The sequence below is a fragment of the Triticum dicoccoides genome, chromosome 4A, assembly GCF_002162155.2.
Source record: "Triticum dicoccoides isolate Atlit2015 ecotype Zavitan chromosome 4A, WEW_v2.0, whole genome shotgun sequence".
In the NCBI taxonomy this organism is placed as follows: Eukaryota; Viridiplantae; Streptophyta; class Magnoliopsida; order Poales; family Poaceae; genus Triticum; species Triticum dicoccoides.
Window position 1 is genome coordinate 704,973,949 of NC_041386.1, and position 13,067 is coordinate 704,987,015.

A 13,067-nucleotide genomic window follows, 5' to 3' on the forward strand; every position below is an offset into this window, starting at 1 on the left:
TTACATCATTTGACCGATAACATACGTTTCATCAGCGCTGACGTTTTCGTTTTTGAGTCAGCTTCTTTCCCTTCTTGTTCGTCGAAGAATAATTGAGCCCCTCATTGTGACTTTTACTTTTCCATGGAGTACGATTTTTCTTAGGTAATGTAGTATTGATTTTTCTTTTGACGTATACTTCATCATCATCGTCATCTTTCCTCATTGGGTTGCCGTACTAATCATAGTCTTCCTTGTTGGCGTCTCCATCCATTCCAATGATGTTCCTTTTGCCTCTCCTCACGACAACACGGCTGGGATTGCGCGAGTCAGTTATGAAGAAGCATTGTGTCATGTGCTTAGCATGTACCCATGGCTCGTTTTTTGCGATAGCGTTCACGGTAGCGCTCTTGGCGTCGGGTATAGTCATGGTAGTGAAAATCCGGCTTTCTCTTTCGACATTCTTAGCCCATCTGACACGGAACATCGTCGTGTTGTGCTGTCCAGAGTAGTCAAGCTCCCAGATCTCCTCGACCCTTCCATAAAATCATTCAGTTGCGTTGTTGTCGCTGCCGGTCATGCATTCCATCGTCACCCCTGAGTTCTGATCATCACTGTCCATATCTTTGGCCTCCGTGTAGAACGTGTATCCATTGATATCATTTGCCTGATAGGTTACGAGGTTGGGCGAGGGGCCATGTGCTAAGGCGTATATGACCAATCCGTCCTTAGAGCCCTCCTCCGGGGGATTAGCAATAATATGCTCTTTGAACCAATGCAGGAAAGTGGAGTTGTGCTCTCTAGTAACTTCGGCGTCCATCCTGCATACCCCCCGGTCACGATACTTCTTTGCGATAATTTCTTTGTGCAGTGCCACGAAAGGATCTACCTCGTCTAGGTGTTGCGGCACTACCAAGTTTGCTCTGTCAAAGTTGCTGTGTCGATCTGAGTATGCCACGTGCAGTTCCCTGCGACCGTTGCAGTGACCATCTCCTTCGAGCCTCCCATCGTGCTTGTTAACGGGCAAACCAACACTAACACCAGGCGGCTGGTCTGCGCCATATAGAAAATTCTCACAGAAAGAGATGCACTCTTGTGCCAAATAGCCCTGGACGATGCTTCCATCCGGACGGGACATGTGACGAACGAATCCTTTGATGATCCCATTCATCCTCTCAAACGGCATCATGTTGTGCAGGAATGACGGCCCCAGGTCTATTATGTCATCCACAATATGGACACACAGATGCACCATCACATCAAAGAACGCGGGCGGGAAGTACATCTCAAGCTCATTCAGTATCACAACGATCTCTTTATGTAGCCTTAGGAGCTGCTTCACACTGATCGACTTTTGAGAGATGACGTCGAAAAAGTTGCAGAGACCAATAAGCGTGTCACGGACGTGCTTGTCCATTATCCCTCTAAGGGAAACAGGTAGTATCTGCGTCATCATCACATGACAGTCATGAGACTTCATCCCGCTGAACCTTTTCTTGTCTGTGTCTAGATATCTGCTTATCTTGCCACAGTAACCGGAAAAACTTTGACTCCGGTAAGGCACTTAAAGAAGGCATTGATCTCAGCCTGACTTAAGGTGAAGCAAGAAGGGGGGCAATAATCCTCTTTCTTTATTTTCTTTCCCTTCTTCTCCGGTGCCTCTGTCTCCGTCTCTGTCTCGTTTGACATTTTACGGGGCGGCATGTGCAGATCTTCCCTAATTTTCAAATCTTGCAAGTCTTTTCTTGCCTTCGGCCCATCCTTGGTCTTATCCGGCATGTTCATCAGTGTTGCGAGCAAGCTCTCAAGGACATTCTTACAGATATGCATTTGATCAAGGCAATGAGGTGTATCGAGTTTGTGCCAGTACTCCAAGTCCCAGAACACAGACCTCATCTTCCATACCTTCAGCAGCGGCTCCGGCGCCTTTCTCATCATCTTTCCCGGCGCGGGGCCCTCCTTCCATTTTTTCAACAGCTCATCGATTTCGGCACCGCTCTGCTTACGTGGAGGTCCTCGATGCTCAGCGTGACCATTGAATAGATCTCCACGGTTTCTCCACGGGTCGTCCTGTTCAAGCCATCTTCGATGCCCCATGTACACGATTTTCCCAGACCCGCCATCTTTCCTTGACGTTAGCTGCTGAGACGTCGTATCATCCATGCACCGCGTGGATCCGCAATATCCATGGCACACCTGGCCTGCCACATATCCGTAACCGAGATAGGCTTGCACTGTCGTGATCAGCGCGACTCTCATGTTGAAATACTCACCTTTGCTGGCGTCCCATGTCTTGGCCGGTGTTTTCCATAACGTGTCTAACTCCTCTTGAAGTAGCCCCAGATACAAATTAATATTATTTCCTGGTTGTTTCGGCCCTTGAATAAGCATGCTCATGTGAATGTACTTCGATTTCATGCACAACCAGGGGGGAGGTTGTACATCCATATAAACACGGGCCATGCGCTATGGTTGGTGTTCTGGTTGCCAAATGGATTCATGCCATCGGTACACGTGCCGAGCATGATGTTCCTTGCATCACATTCAAAATACCGATAGAAGCTGTTCAACGCTCTCCACTGGCTTCCATCCTTCACGTGTCTCAGCTTCGGATCATCTCCATCATCGGGCTTCTTCCTCTCCGCGTGCCAGCGCATTAGCTTTGCTTCCTTGGGATCTACAAAATACCTCTAGAGACGGGGAGTGATCGATAAGTACCATACAACTTTCTAGGGACATTTCTTCCCGGCCTTCTTGTATCGAGAAGCATTGCACACCGGGCGGCTTTTTTTTCCGCGTGCTCCTTCCGATAAATTATGCAATCGTTGATGCATGCATGGTATCTAACGTGTGGCAGATCAAGAGGGCACACGATCTTCTTGGCCTCATCAACACTAGTAGGACGTGGATTACCCGCGGGAAGAACATCCTTTAGGTACTTGAGATGCTCATCGAGGCTAGTTTCGGTCCATTTGTTTTTAGCCTTCGTCTTCAGGAGTTGGAGCGTGAAACTCAAGCGGGTCACCTCAGGATTGCAACCATCATACAATGGAGTGTTCGAGTCTACCACCAAACGCTCCAGCTTAGCCTCCTCTCTAGAAGTAGCTCCCTCAGTACTCGTCTCCTTGCGAAGCAATGCTTGAACATGAGGGTCCCGCACGATTGAACTTAGTACCGACGAACTGTGCTGCGTGGAGTCCATGTCGTTCTCTCCGCCGCCATGTCTGGCCCCTTCTCCTCTGCCATGTCCGGCCCCTTCTCCGCCACCATGTCCGGCCTCTTCCCCACCGCCATTATCGATCATCTCTTCGTCTTGCCCCGTGTCATCATTGCCTGCCCCGTCGGCATCCTCAACATCGTCATCCTCATCTTCAATTATCCACCGAGTATATCCATCCATGAAACCAGTCATGAGCAGGTGCGCTTCGACATGACCATCGTCATGGGGGTCGAGCCAAACTATTCTTTGCATTTTCGACACTGACATAAAACCTCTGTGTAGTTATTTTCTTTCATGTCCTGCACCGCCGAGCGCAACCACCTGTCCACCATCGTTCCACTGACCATCGTCAACTCTGCACGGTAATAATAAACAAATTGATTATAAAAATGCATGCATGCATCAAAATCATACAAAAATTCGGCATGACCTTCCCTAAAAATAGGACATATATGGATCTAGAGTTTGCCCGGAATTCGCCGAAACGGAAATAAATCGACATTTCGGAAAAACATAGGCAACTCAAAAGCACAATTTGGCATCAACTCATGCCACACACACAATTTCCACAAACATACCACACACACATAAACATATTTCCGTTTTGCAAAAGCATGAAATTTTCATCACCTCTATCTCGATCGAGATCGAGCACACGGTGGAGATGATGTTGTAGGGAGGTCAAAAGTGCACAAAGCTCTTGACAAAGATAGATCTAGTTAGGGGGCAAATAGGTCACTTTACTAAATCCTACATCTACCTAGCTACCTAATTTGGGAGGAGACAACTACAACTAGTGGAGGGGAAAGGAAAAATAGAAAGGAGATGCATTAATGGAGGTGGTGTAGTTAGGTAGGAGCAATGAAGAGAGATAAAGGTCGATAGAAGAGAGAGAGTAATGGGGGAGAAGTATTGAGGAAGAAGAAGAGTGAGAGTGGGAGCATGTGGGGGAGGTAGGGGGAAGGGAAGAGAGGAGGGGGAGGGGAGGGACGGGTGGGGAAAAGGTGGTGGGTTGGTGCGGGTTAGCAGTAGCGCGGGAGCTAAAACGCGCTGCTGCTAAGGAATTAGCAGCAGCGCGCTTTGGGCGACATCGCTACTGCTAACAGGGACAAAAAAGTGTGCCAATTTGAAATTTAGCAGCAGCGATCTCAGAAAAAGCATGCTACTACTACATCCGTAGCAGTAGCGCGGTTCGCACCACCGCGCTACTGCTAAATGGAGTTAGGTGAACACCGCCGGTCGATATTTTTAGCAGCGCGGTTTACAACGAGCGCGCTACTGCTAAAAACCTATCAGCAGCGTGTTTCTCGCACACGCGCTACTACTAATTAGCAGCAGCGCTCCTTTTTGAGCCGCGCTGCTGCTAAGATTCTGTGTATAGGCTTTTCCCTAGTAGTGTTTCCCTGGTGGCCTTATGCCTATCAAGAGGTGTAGCTATGGTTCGAATACGACCAAGCCCCCAAATGATTTCCCTGGTGGCCCTTATGCCTATTAAGAGGTGTGACTATGGTTCGAACATAGCCCCCAAGTGATACTGTGAGTTGTGCTCAAGGGATACCCATGTTTGAGCTGTGCTGTGCGGCAGACTCTCTTTGGCCCCTTATGACAATATTGGCTTGATAGCCGGATTACCGAAGTAACCAGAGCTGCGCTCTTATGATAACATTGGCTTGATAGCCATATTAATAGGGCAGTCATAGCTGTGAACAACCATATGATAAACCAATAAGGTATGATACCCATGTTTGAACCGCGCATCACGGCAGCAAGTCACTACTAGGGAAAACCTTATACGCAGAAATTTAGCAACAACGCGGGTCAAAAAAAGGGCGCTAGTGCTAGATAGCAGTAGCAATTGAGAAAAAAACGCGCTACAGATACAATCTTAGCAGTAGAGCGTGTAGCGGCAAAAGCGCTACTACTAATATTCCCATTGGTAGAATGATAGGCTACGCATAGCAGTAGCGGGCTTGGAAGAAGCGCGCTACCGCTAGGGCATAAGTAGTAGCGCGTTTCCTAGGAAGAGCGCTACTATTAATGGAAATAAAATAAGATGAAAAACAAATAGAAAAGTAAATGAAAATGAAAGAAATAGAAAAAGGAGAAAGGAAAAAAATAAAATGTAAAGCAAAATAAATGAAAAAGCGAAAAAACGGAGGAAGGCATAGCAGTAGCGTGTGTTTGTAAGAGGCGCTATAGCTAACATAGCTGCAGCGCGTGTCCTAGACCCCCGCTATAGAAACAGAAAAGGAAATTAAAAAAATGGAAGAAAATTACATAGCTATAGCAGCAACGCATTTTATGAAACGCGCTACCGCTAGGTTTGACTTAACCAAAAAACCGTTTCCCGCCGGCCACCACTTCTCCCCAAATCCCTCGACCCACCCCGCCGCCGTCTCCCCGATTTGCTGTCGCCCCACTTCACCGCCGTCTCCTGCCGACGTCGCCGCCACCAGAGCTGTGCGCCGTCGACGCCACCGGAGCCGCCCCCAACGCCACGGAGCCGCGCGGCCTCATCAACGCCACCGGAGCCGCCGTTGATGCTACCGGATCCTCCCTCGCCACAACTGCCTCCCTTGCCGTCACCGGAGACGCCCCTGCCTCCCTTGCCACCACCGGAGCCATCCTCTATAAGCCCCCACCCCTCCTATCTCTCTCATGCATAGGTTAGCTAGTTTAATTAGCTTAATTATCTAGGTTAGGGTAAAAATTTAGTTAGGGCTTCGACAGAGAAGTAGTTAGGTTAACTAGTTTAATTAGGTTAATTATCTAGGTTAGTGCAAAAATTAGTTAGGGCTTTGACAGAGAACTAGTCAGGTTAACTAGTTTAATTAGGTTAATTATCTAGGTTAATTAGTGCAAAAATTTATTTAGGGCTTTCACAGAGAACTAGCTGCGTTAACTAGTTTAATTAGGTTAATTGTCTAGGTAAACTAGATTAACTAACTAGGTTAAATAGGTAGGTTAATTAGGTTCGTTGGATTAACAAGCTAGGTTAAGTAGGTTGGTTAGGTTAGAGGAAAATTTTATTTTAGAGCATTAGGTCAGAAGGGTTAGAGAAATGGAGTTCCTTTGCAATTTAATTGGGTTCTATCCTAGGCAGAGAAGGGTTAGAGATAATAATGTGTGTTTGTGTGAGAGAGAGGAATAGCTAGATCAACATAATTTGGGTTTTGTCCTAGGCAGAGAAGTGTTTAGTGAGGTCATTTTGCAAAGGTTTTTGATTTTTGAAAAGACCACTATTTTTGAAGGAAAAGAATTTAGGCAAATTTTATTTTAAAGATGATCCCTTCCTAGACTTTTATTGTGGATTATATCTTTTCATTGAAGTGGTCATGTTATATCTTTTCATTGAAGTGGTTCGATTGTGCCCAAGTGGCTTTGTTGTTTCTAGTGAATGATGCTGAGTGGCCTATGTTTTGCCGGAATGTTGATTCATTTCTGTTCCGGCAAATTTCAGGTTCTCGATTTGTCCACTTTTTAGCAATGGTCATGCCGAAATTTTCCGTGAATTTCGGCATGACTTGTGCTACAAACTAGGACATATCGAGTGCCCGGGATTTGCCGCACCAGGAAGGAGTCAACATTCCTGCAAAATAATAGGCCTTTTTATGTCATTATTCATTTTATTAGGTCTAGAATTAATTAACTAGATTTAATCATAGGAAACATGGCTAGCAACGATGAAGGACATGGTTCTGGTGATTGCGTCGACGTCTACCGGGCGGCAGACGATTTTTTTAGCCTTACCAACATTCAACCGATGTTGTTGCTGGGCCCACCGGTGGCACCGGGGACTAAGACCGACACGCAGACCGGTGCTGAGACTGAGACCGGCGCTGAGACTTAGACCGGCATCGGGACCGGCACTGAGACTGAGACCGGTGCTGCCTCGGGGAGCGTAGCCGGTGTAGAACCGAAAGAAAAGAGGCAACGGCTTCCTAACAACCTCAGGACTACTAGACTGGTGGTCACGAAGGTGGACGACGACATTTTTGAGCCAAAGGCGCCCGAGGAAGCGCGTCGATGCTAGAACAATCGAATAGGCTGCATCGTACGAACAACCACCACCTTCAACGATGAGAAACTACAGAAGATAGAAAATATGAGGAGCTCCCTCCTAAAGAAGTTTCACCAGATATTCTTGTTCCCGGGCCGGAATGAGAAGGATTATGAAGATCCAGACGAGGACCCGGCAATGAAGAAGTTAAACAAACACGCCATGACCAAGTTTAGCGACGCGTTGGCCGCCTGGAAAACTCGAGTGAAAGCAAGGATCATCGACAAGAAGGAACCCTACTCTGAGATTGTAAAGGATAATCCGACAATCACGGAAGACCAGTTTCAAATATTCAAGGAGGCTTGCGAGGCCGAAGCTGCCAAAAACAAGTCTAAGTACATGAAGGGGCTTCAAGAGAGGAACATTGGGCGCCACCACCTCGGAAGCCGTGGTTACGGCGGAAAGAGGTCCAAATGGGCCAAGGAGGACGCGGAAGCCGCGAGTCTGGGCATCCCAGACCCCTTGGCAGATTTCACCGTCCCGCAGGAGCGTGACGTCCTGAGGGCCCGACACCATTGGGACCCAGTGAAGAAGGTTTACAAGACAACACCGGTCATTACGGAGTTCATGAGACTGCTGGTAATTTTAGGTTCTGATCAATTTGACTGCACACGTTAGTCATATTTGTAAATGATCCTTGTGCCTTTTGCAGAGAGAGCAGCATCGGATTGTGGCCGAAAGCGACTCGCCGTCTTAGGCATTGGCGAGGCCCAAGTGGGACACTCCATTCAACCGGGCGTTGAACATATTGAAACGACAACCGGTGGATACTCGACCGTCGTATGGACACGTGCAGGTGTCGGAGACGGTGCCACGTGGAAGAAGTACTACCGTGAGACCACGGAGGAGATAAAGGAAAGATAGAGGTTAACTGAAGAAAAGATCGACAAGAAGGTTGAGATTGCGGTTGAGAAGAAATCAACTCAGACAGTCGCAACAGCGGTAGCTGCCGCAAAACAGGTGGTTGCAGATTTGTCTACTTCCTTGGTGACGGGCGTTTTCACTTGGACAAGGCAAAATCCAGAAAAAAATGCAGAGGACTTTCCCCTTGCTGACTTCTTGGGAGCACCTGCTCCCGCACCGGCTCCCGCACCAGCCGTTCTCGGCGGTGCTTCGTCTTTGGCTGAGCTCGATGCCCTGACGGTATCTGTCACACCGGCCCCCTTCAATATAAATGTATAATCTCCTGTTTTCATTGCCTTTCGGATGTCTCACGTCGCAGACTTTTCTTTGCAGGCCGACGAAACCCCGTGCACCATATTGTACACCATCGGCGACCAGAAGGTGGATGTGGGGAAGGCGACGATAACGGAGCCGAAGGAACCATTGTTCCACAGCCGGCCGATCCCCCCGAACGTCTTCAAGGTTTCCGTGGCCAGTGTCGAACCAGGCCACAAGAATTTTCCTCCTCCAACACTACTGGTGGATGACGAGGAGACACCGCTGCGGCTTGGTGATTGTTGCAATGGGTGGGTCCTGTTGTGGCCAAAGAGTCTGCTTTGTCTGGAGGCGGTCGAGAGCACACCCACGAGCACGCAGCCTCAGCAAGGTATGAACATCAACAACCAACCTACCCAATTAGCGTCGGGTGTCGGGTTGGGTGATAGCGGACGGGGTAAGGAGGAGGCTCCATTAGTTGCTGATGACATCGCCATGGATGAGGATGAGGACGACGGTGGCGCTGAATAGTATGTCTATACCCGCGCCTCCTCAGGGTTTGAGCGTCATGAGTCGGTGCCTGAATTGCCGTCTCAAGGTATTATGGACGACCTTCCGGTAGTAAAGAAGTCTAGAAAGAGAGCGAGGAAAGGCAAAAAAGCTGATTCTATGATCCAGCCGCCTCAGCAGCCTCGGCTTCAGGACAGTATAGATATCCCCGATGCGGATAAATGGCATATCCCCGGTCAACCAATCCTACCTACAACAGCGCTACAGGCCAGATTCGACGATCTAAGGAGACTTCATGACGATGTGCTGCGGGTAGAGAAAGGCCTCATTGCCTCGACAGATCCAAGATACCCACTCTACGTGGTTAACGTTCCGCGGGAAATGTCGTACGTCGACAGCTTCCCCACGGATAAGTTCTTCCTCCGATTCGATTACATATTCGACATGTTTCACGTGAAGAAGCTGGATTTTACGTTTGTCCGCCTTTATGCCTTGCACATGAACTACATCATCGGGGTTGAGCAGATATCTCATATCTGTGTCGCTGACCCGTACTACATGCACGAGGGCTTCTTGGGAGTCTGCGCGGAGCACCGTGTATATGCGAGGGAATACATCGTCAATTTCATGCTCGCCAATAAGGACAAGGGGGCGATTCTCGTGCCTTATCATCCCCTGTAAGTCATCCGCGCTGCTATCCTTCCTTCGATTTCAATCATTCATTTGCACGGTGGAGGCTAAGTAATTTGAGGTATACTTATTTTGCGCAGCGGCGGGCAAGCCGTCCTCATCATCCTATACCCCCAATTCTGCCACGCTCTTTACTTGGACTCGTCGAAGAACATTCCCAAAAAGGATTACACCCACATGAAGGATGTTCTCGACAGTGCTATGTTTTACTACCAAGCAAGGGGTGGAGAGGTCAGGGACACGAAGAGAAGGGGCGGCAGGGTCGCCTTCGACCATAATACCGACTTCTGCTGCATCCAGCAACCGAACAATTCTATTAATGATGGATTCTATGTCCTACACCACATGCTGGAGTACAGACGGGATCACCAGAACCTTCACATGTCACCTAGATCCGGCGATGCCCATATTCTGCAATGGGGAAAGAACGTAGGAGATATCGAGGATCATCGACTTCGAGCTGAGTTCTATCACATCCAGCGCGAACTTGCCCAAATCATCATGAAGGAGGTCGTCCAAAAAACAGGGATGTTCTACGAAGAAGGACAAATGTCGCGAGAAGACGTCCGAACATGGATAGCCTCTCAGCGTCTCGACATGAAGCCTTTCACTAAGCTCGGGGACTATCTCCCGAACCTCGATGGATGGCACGGCATGTTGGAGTGATTGTCGATATATGACAATGTGTCTATTTAGTCCATACTTTCTGTATGACAAAACTTTGAGTTATGCGCAGTGAAACTTTATTTGTGATCTAATTAAACCGTCCTCCTCCTCGACTAACGAAGATCACTCTAGTTAGGGCATTTTGGGTACGATGAACTTTGTTATTTATGCTTATGATATGTTGTTTCTATTTTTGCCAAGTCTATCTCTTTCTGTTGCTCAACTATATATGTTGCATATCATCGACTCATGTGATGATGCAAGTGCATAGATCATCGATGGCGAAGAAGTGCTACGCCAGGAGTATATATACGACGAGTGGCCGGAGTGTCAGGCCCAGGTGTTACCGGTTTCCGATTTCCGAGCGACAGGCAGTAGTTAGTTTAGGTTCACACTAATGAGAGAGAGGTATACGAACTCATGTACTCAAAGTGATAGCTCTTCTCGCGTATACGATTGTTTAGATGGATGATGATGTATTTGCAAGTAATTGAGGACTTGTATCGCTATTTTCGAGATGATGATGAGAGACCACTTTGTGTTGGATGATGATTATGATGATGACATGATTTGATGAGACTAATTGTATGTATATGCTATGATTACATTTGTATGTGTATGATATGCTAAAGATTATTGTATAAAGCCTGTTCAAATACAAAACAAATACAAAAACAAATATGCAGGAAAAAACTAATAAAACTAGTAGTAGCGAGGGCGGGAAATTTAGCAGTAGCGCCGCGTTACCAGTAGCGCTTCCCGGTAAACATCGCTGCAGATAATATCAGTAGCGCCCTTTTCTAAACAGCGCTACAGGTATTCATGTATAGCAGTAGCGTGGGACAACAGGCGCTACTGCTATACGTTAGCTGTAGCGCCTGTCCCCGCGCTACTGAGAGGCCCAAAACCAGTGCTGCTGCTAGGCTTTTCCCTAGTAGTGAGTTCTCTTTGACAACCTTTAATTTTTCTGAGAACTCGAACTTGCGAGAGATGAATTCTTTTTTTTGAGCCGGAATTTTTAAACCGGATATTGAAAGCTTCAAAGCTTTATGGGAGGCATCTTTCCCTTGAACCAGATCTTTAACCGGAATCTTCATTTTCAGTCGGAAATTTTCTGGTGACCTTTAAACTCGAACTTGCGAGAAATTAATTCTTTTTGAACTAGAAATTCTTAAACCGGATTTGAGAGCTTCAGAGCTTTGTGGGAGACAGACTTCCCTTGAACCGGATTTTAAACAGGCATTCTTCCTTTTGAACCGGAAATTTTTTGACGGCCTTTATACTTTCATCAATATGGTAGTAGCCTCCGAGACCGGGTTATCTTTCCCTCCAATGTCCTGGGGTTCTTGAATTCACTGAAAACCGACAACATTTGCTGAGTCATATCATTGTAGCCCCCGAGTCTCAAGGTGACTCGAGGAGTTGGCTTGAGATTCTCCATATTTGATCGTGATATAAACCGGCATAAGTTGTATATCATTGGTGTTGATAGCACGATGTGAATCCACAGAAGGTTGAGGTGACTGCGGAGGGTCATAAATGATCCCGTATGAGCCGTGTCAGCAACTCGACCAATGGTTCCTTCCAACTGGCTATTTGAAGTTAACCAAACTATAGTGGCAGCGACTTGTGCGCCTGCCCATTGGGCCACCCAGTGCAGACGACGGTTGATAGTATATGATAATTTGCCTCCATTTTGTTGAAAGAAAAACCGGGCTACCCAAGCTGTGACTTGCTCATACTCAATAAACAACTCATACATACAGGTGTGGGCGGCGGCTGATAATATAGACCGGACCACATGGCGGCGGTTTGTATACGTCCATTGGACAACTTGCATGAGCGGGTGTGACCCTGATATACTGATATAAATTGGTCCGCAAGAGCGGCAATTTAGGCGCTTCTATTGAGCGGCACGGCGAGAACAATCATCCGCGATACAACGCCACTTTGAAATAATTGTCCTGATATGTTAGGTTAGAAATTATCCATCACGGACTTGATGATCACCGGATGAAGCTGACATCAATCACGGGTGAACCAGCCGCAGAAGCGGACAGATGAACCGGCCACGGCGTTATAAGCCGATCCAGGCGGATTAGCCGGCAGTGGCGTTGTAAGCCGGTGCGGATGAGAGAGTTGGCAGCAGCGTTGTAAGCCAGTGCGGACGAGAGAGTCAGTCGTGTGTGTTGATGTAGCGGGGGCGGCGATTTGCGCATGTATCCGTCCAGCAGCACGTCGTGAACGTGCTAGTCCAAAAATATTATTGGCGCACGCCCCTTTGCGACACCGTTGTAATGAATAATGGTCCTGTGAAAATATACCACATAGCAGAGTAGTTTGTTGTCGGAGGAAAAAAGTGTTTGAAGATAGCACCTGATATTTTTGTCAGATGGCTGCAAAACAAGCAAACCAAGCTTCGACATGCAGATCAAACCATTCTTCGTTTTTTACTCAATCAAACCCCTTGGTCCTTGGTTCTTCGCTCGTGTCCATACCCATAAAATACATTGGGTGAATGTAATAATGGTGCTGACACTGGATCAGCACCAAATCAATTTGACCGAATGACGCCTTGTGAGTATCATCAACATTCCACCTTAGAACCAGACGAACCAGCGGCGGCCGAAGCAAGCCCGCGGCAGCTCGGACAGGTGCGAAGCGGCGGCTCAACATGCCGGCGACTTAAAGCGAGGGTGCGGCTCACGGTGGCGGCTTGGAGGCAACACCAGTGAAGGAGACGGCAAGCTGATGGCTTAAAGCGGGTCGCACGCAGCAGGCACC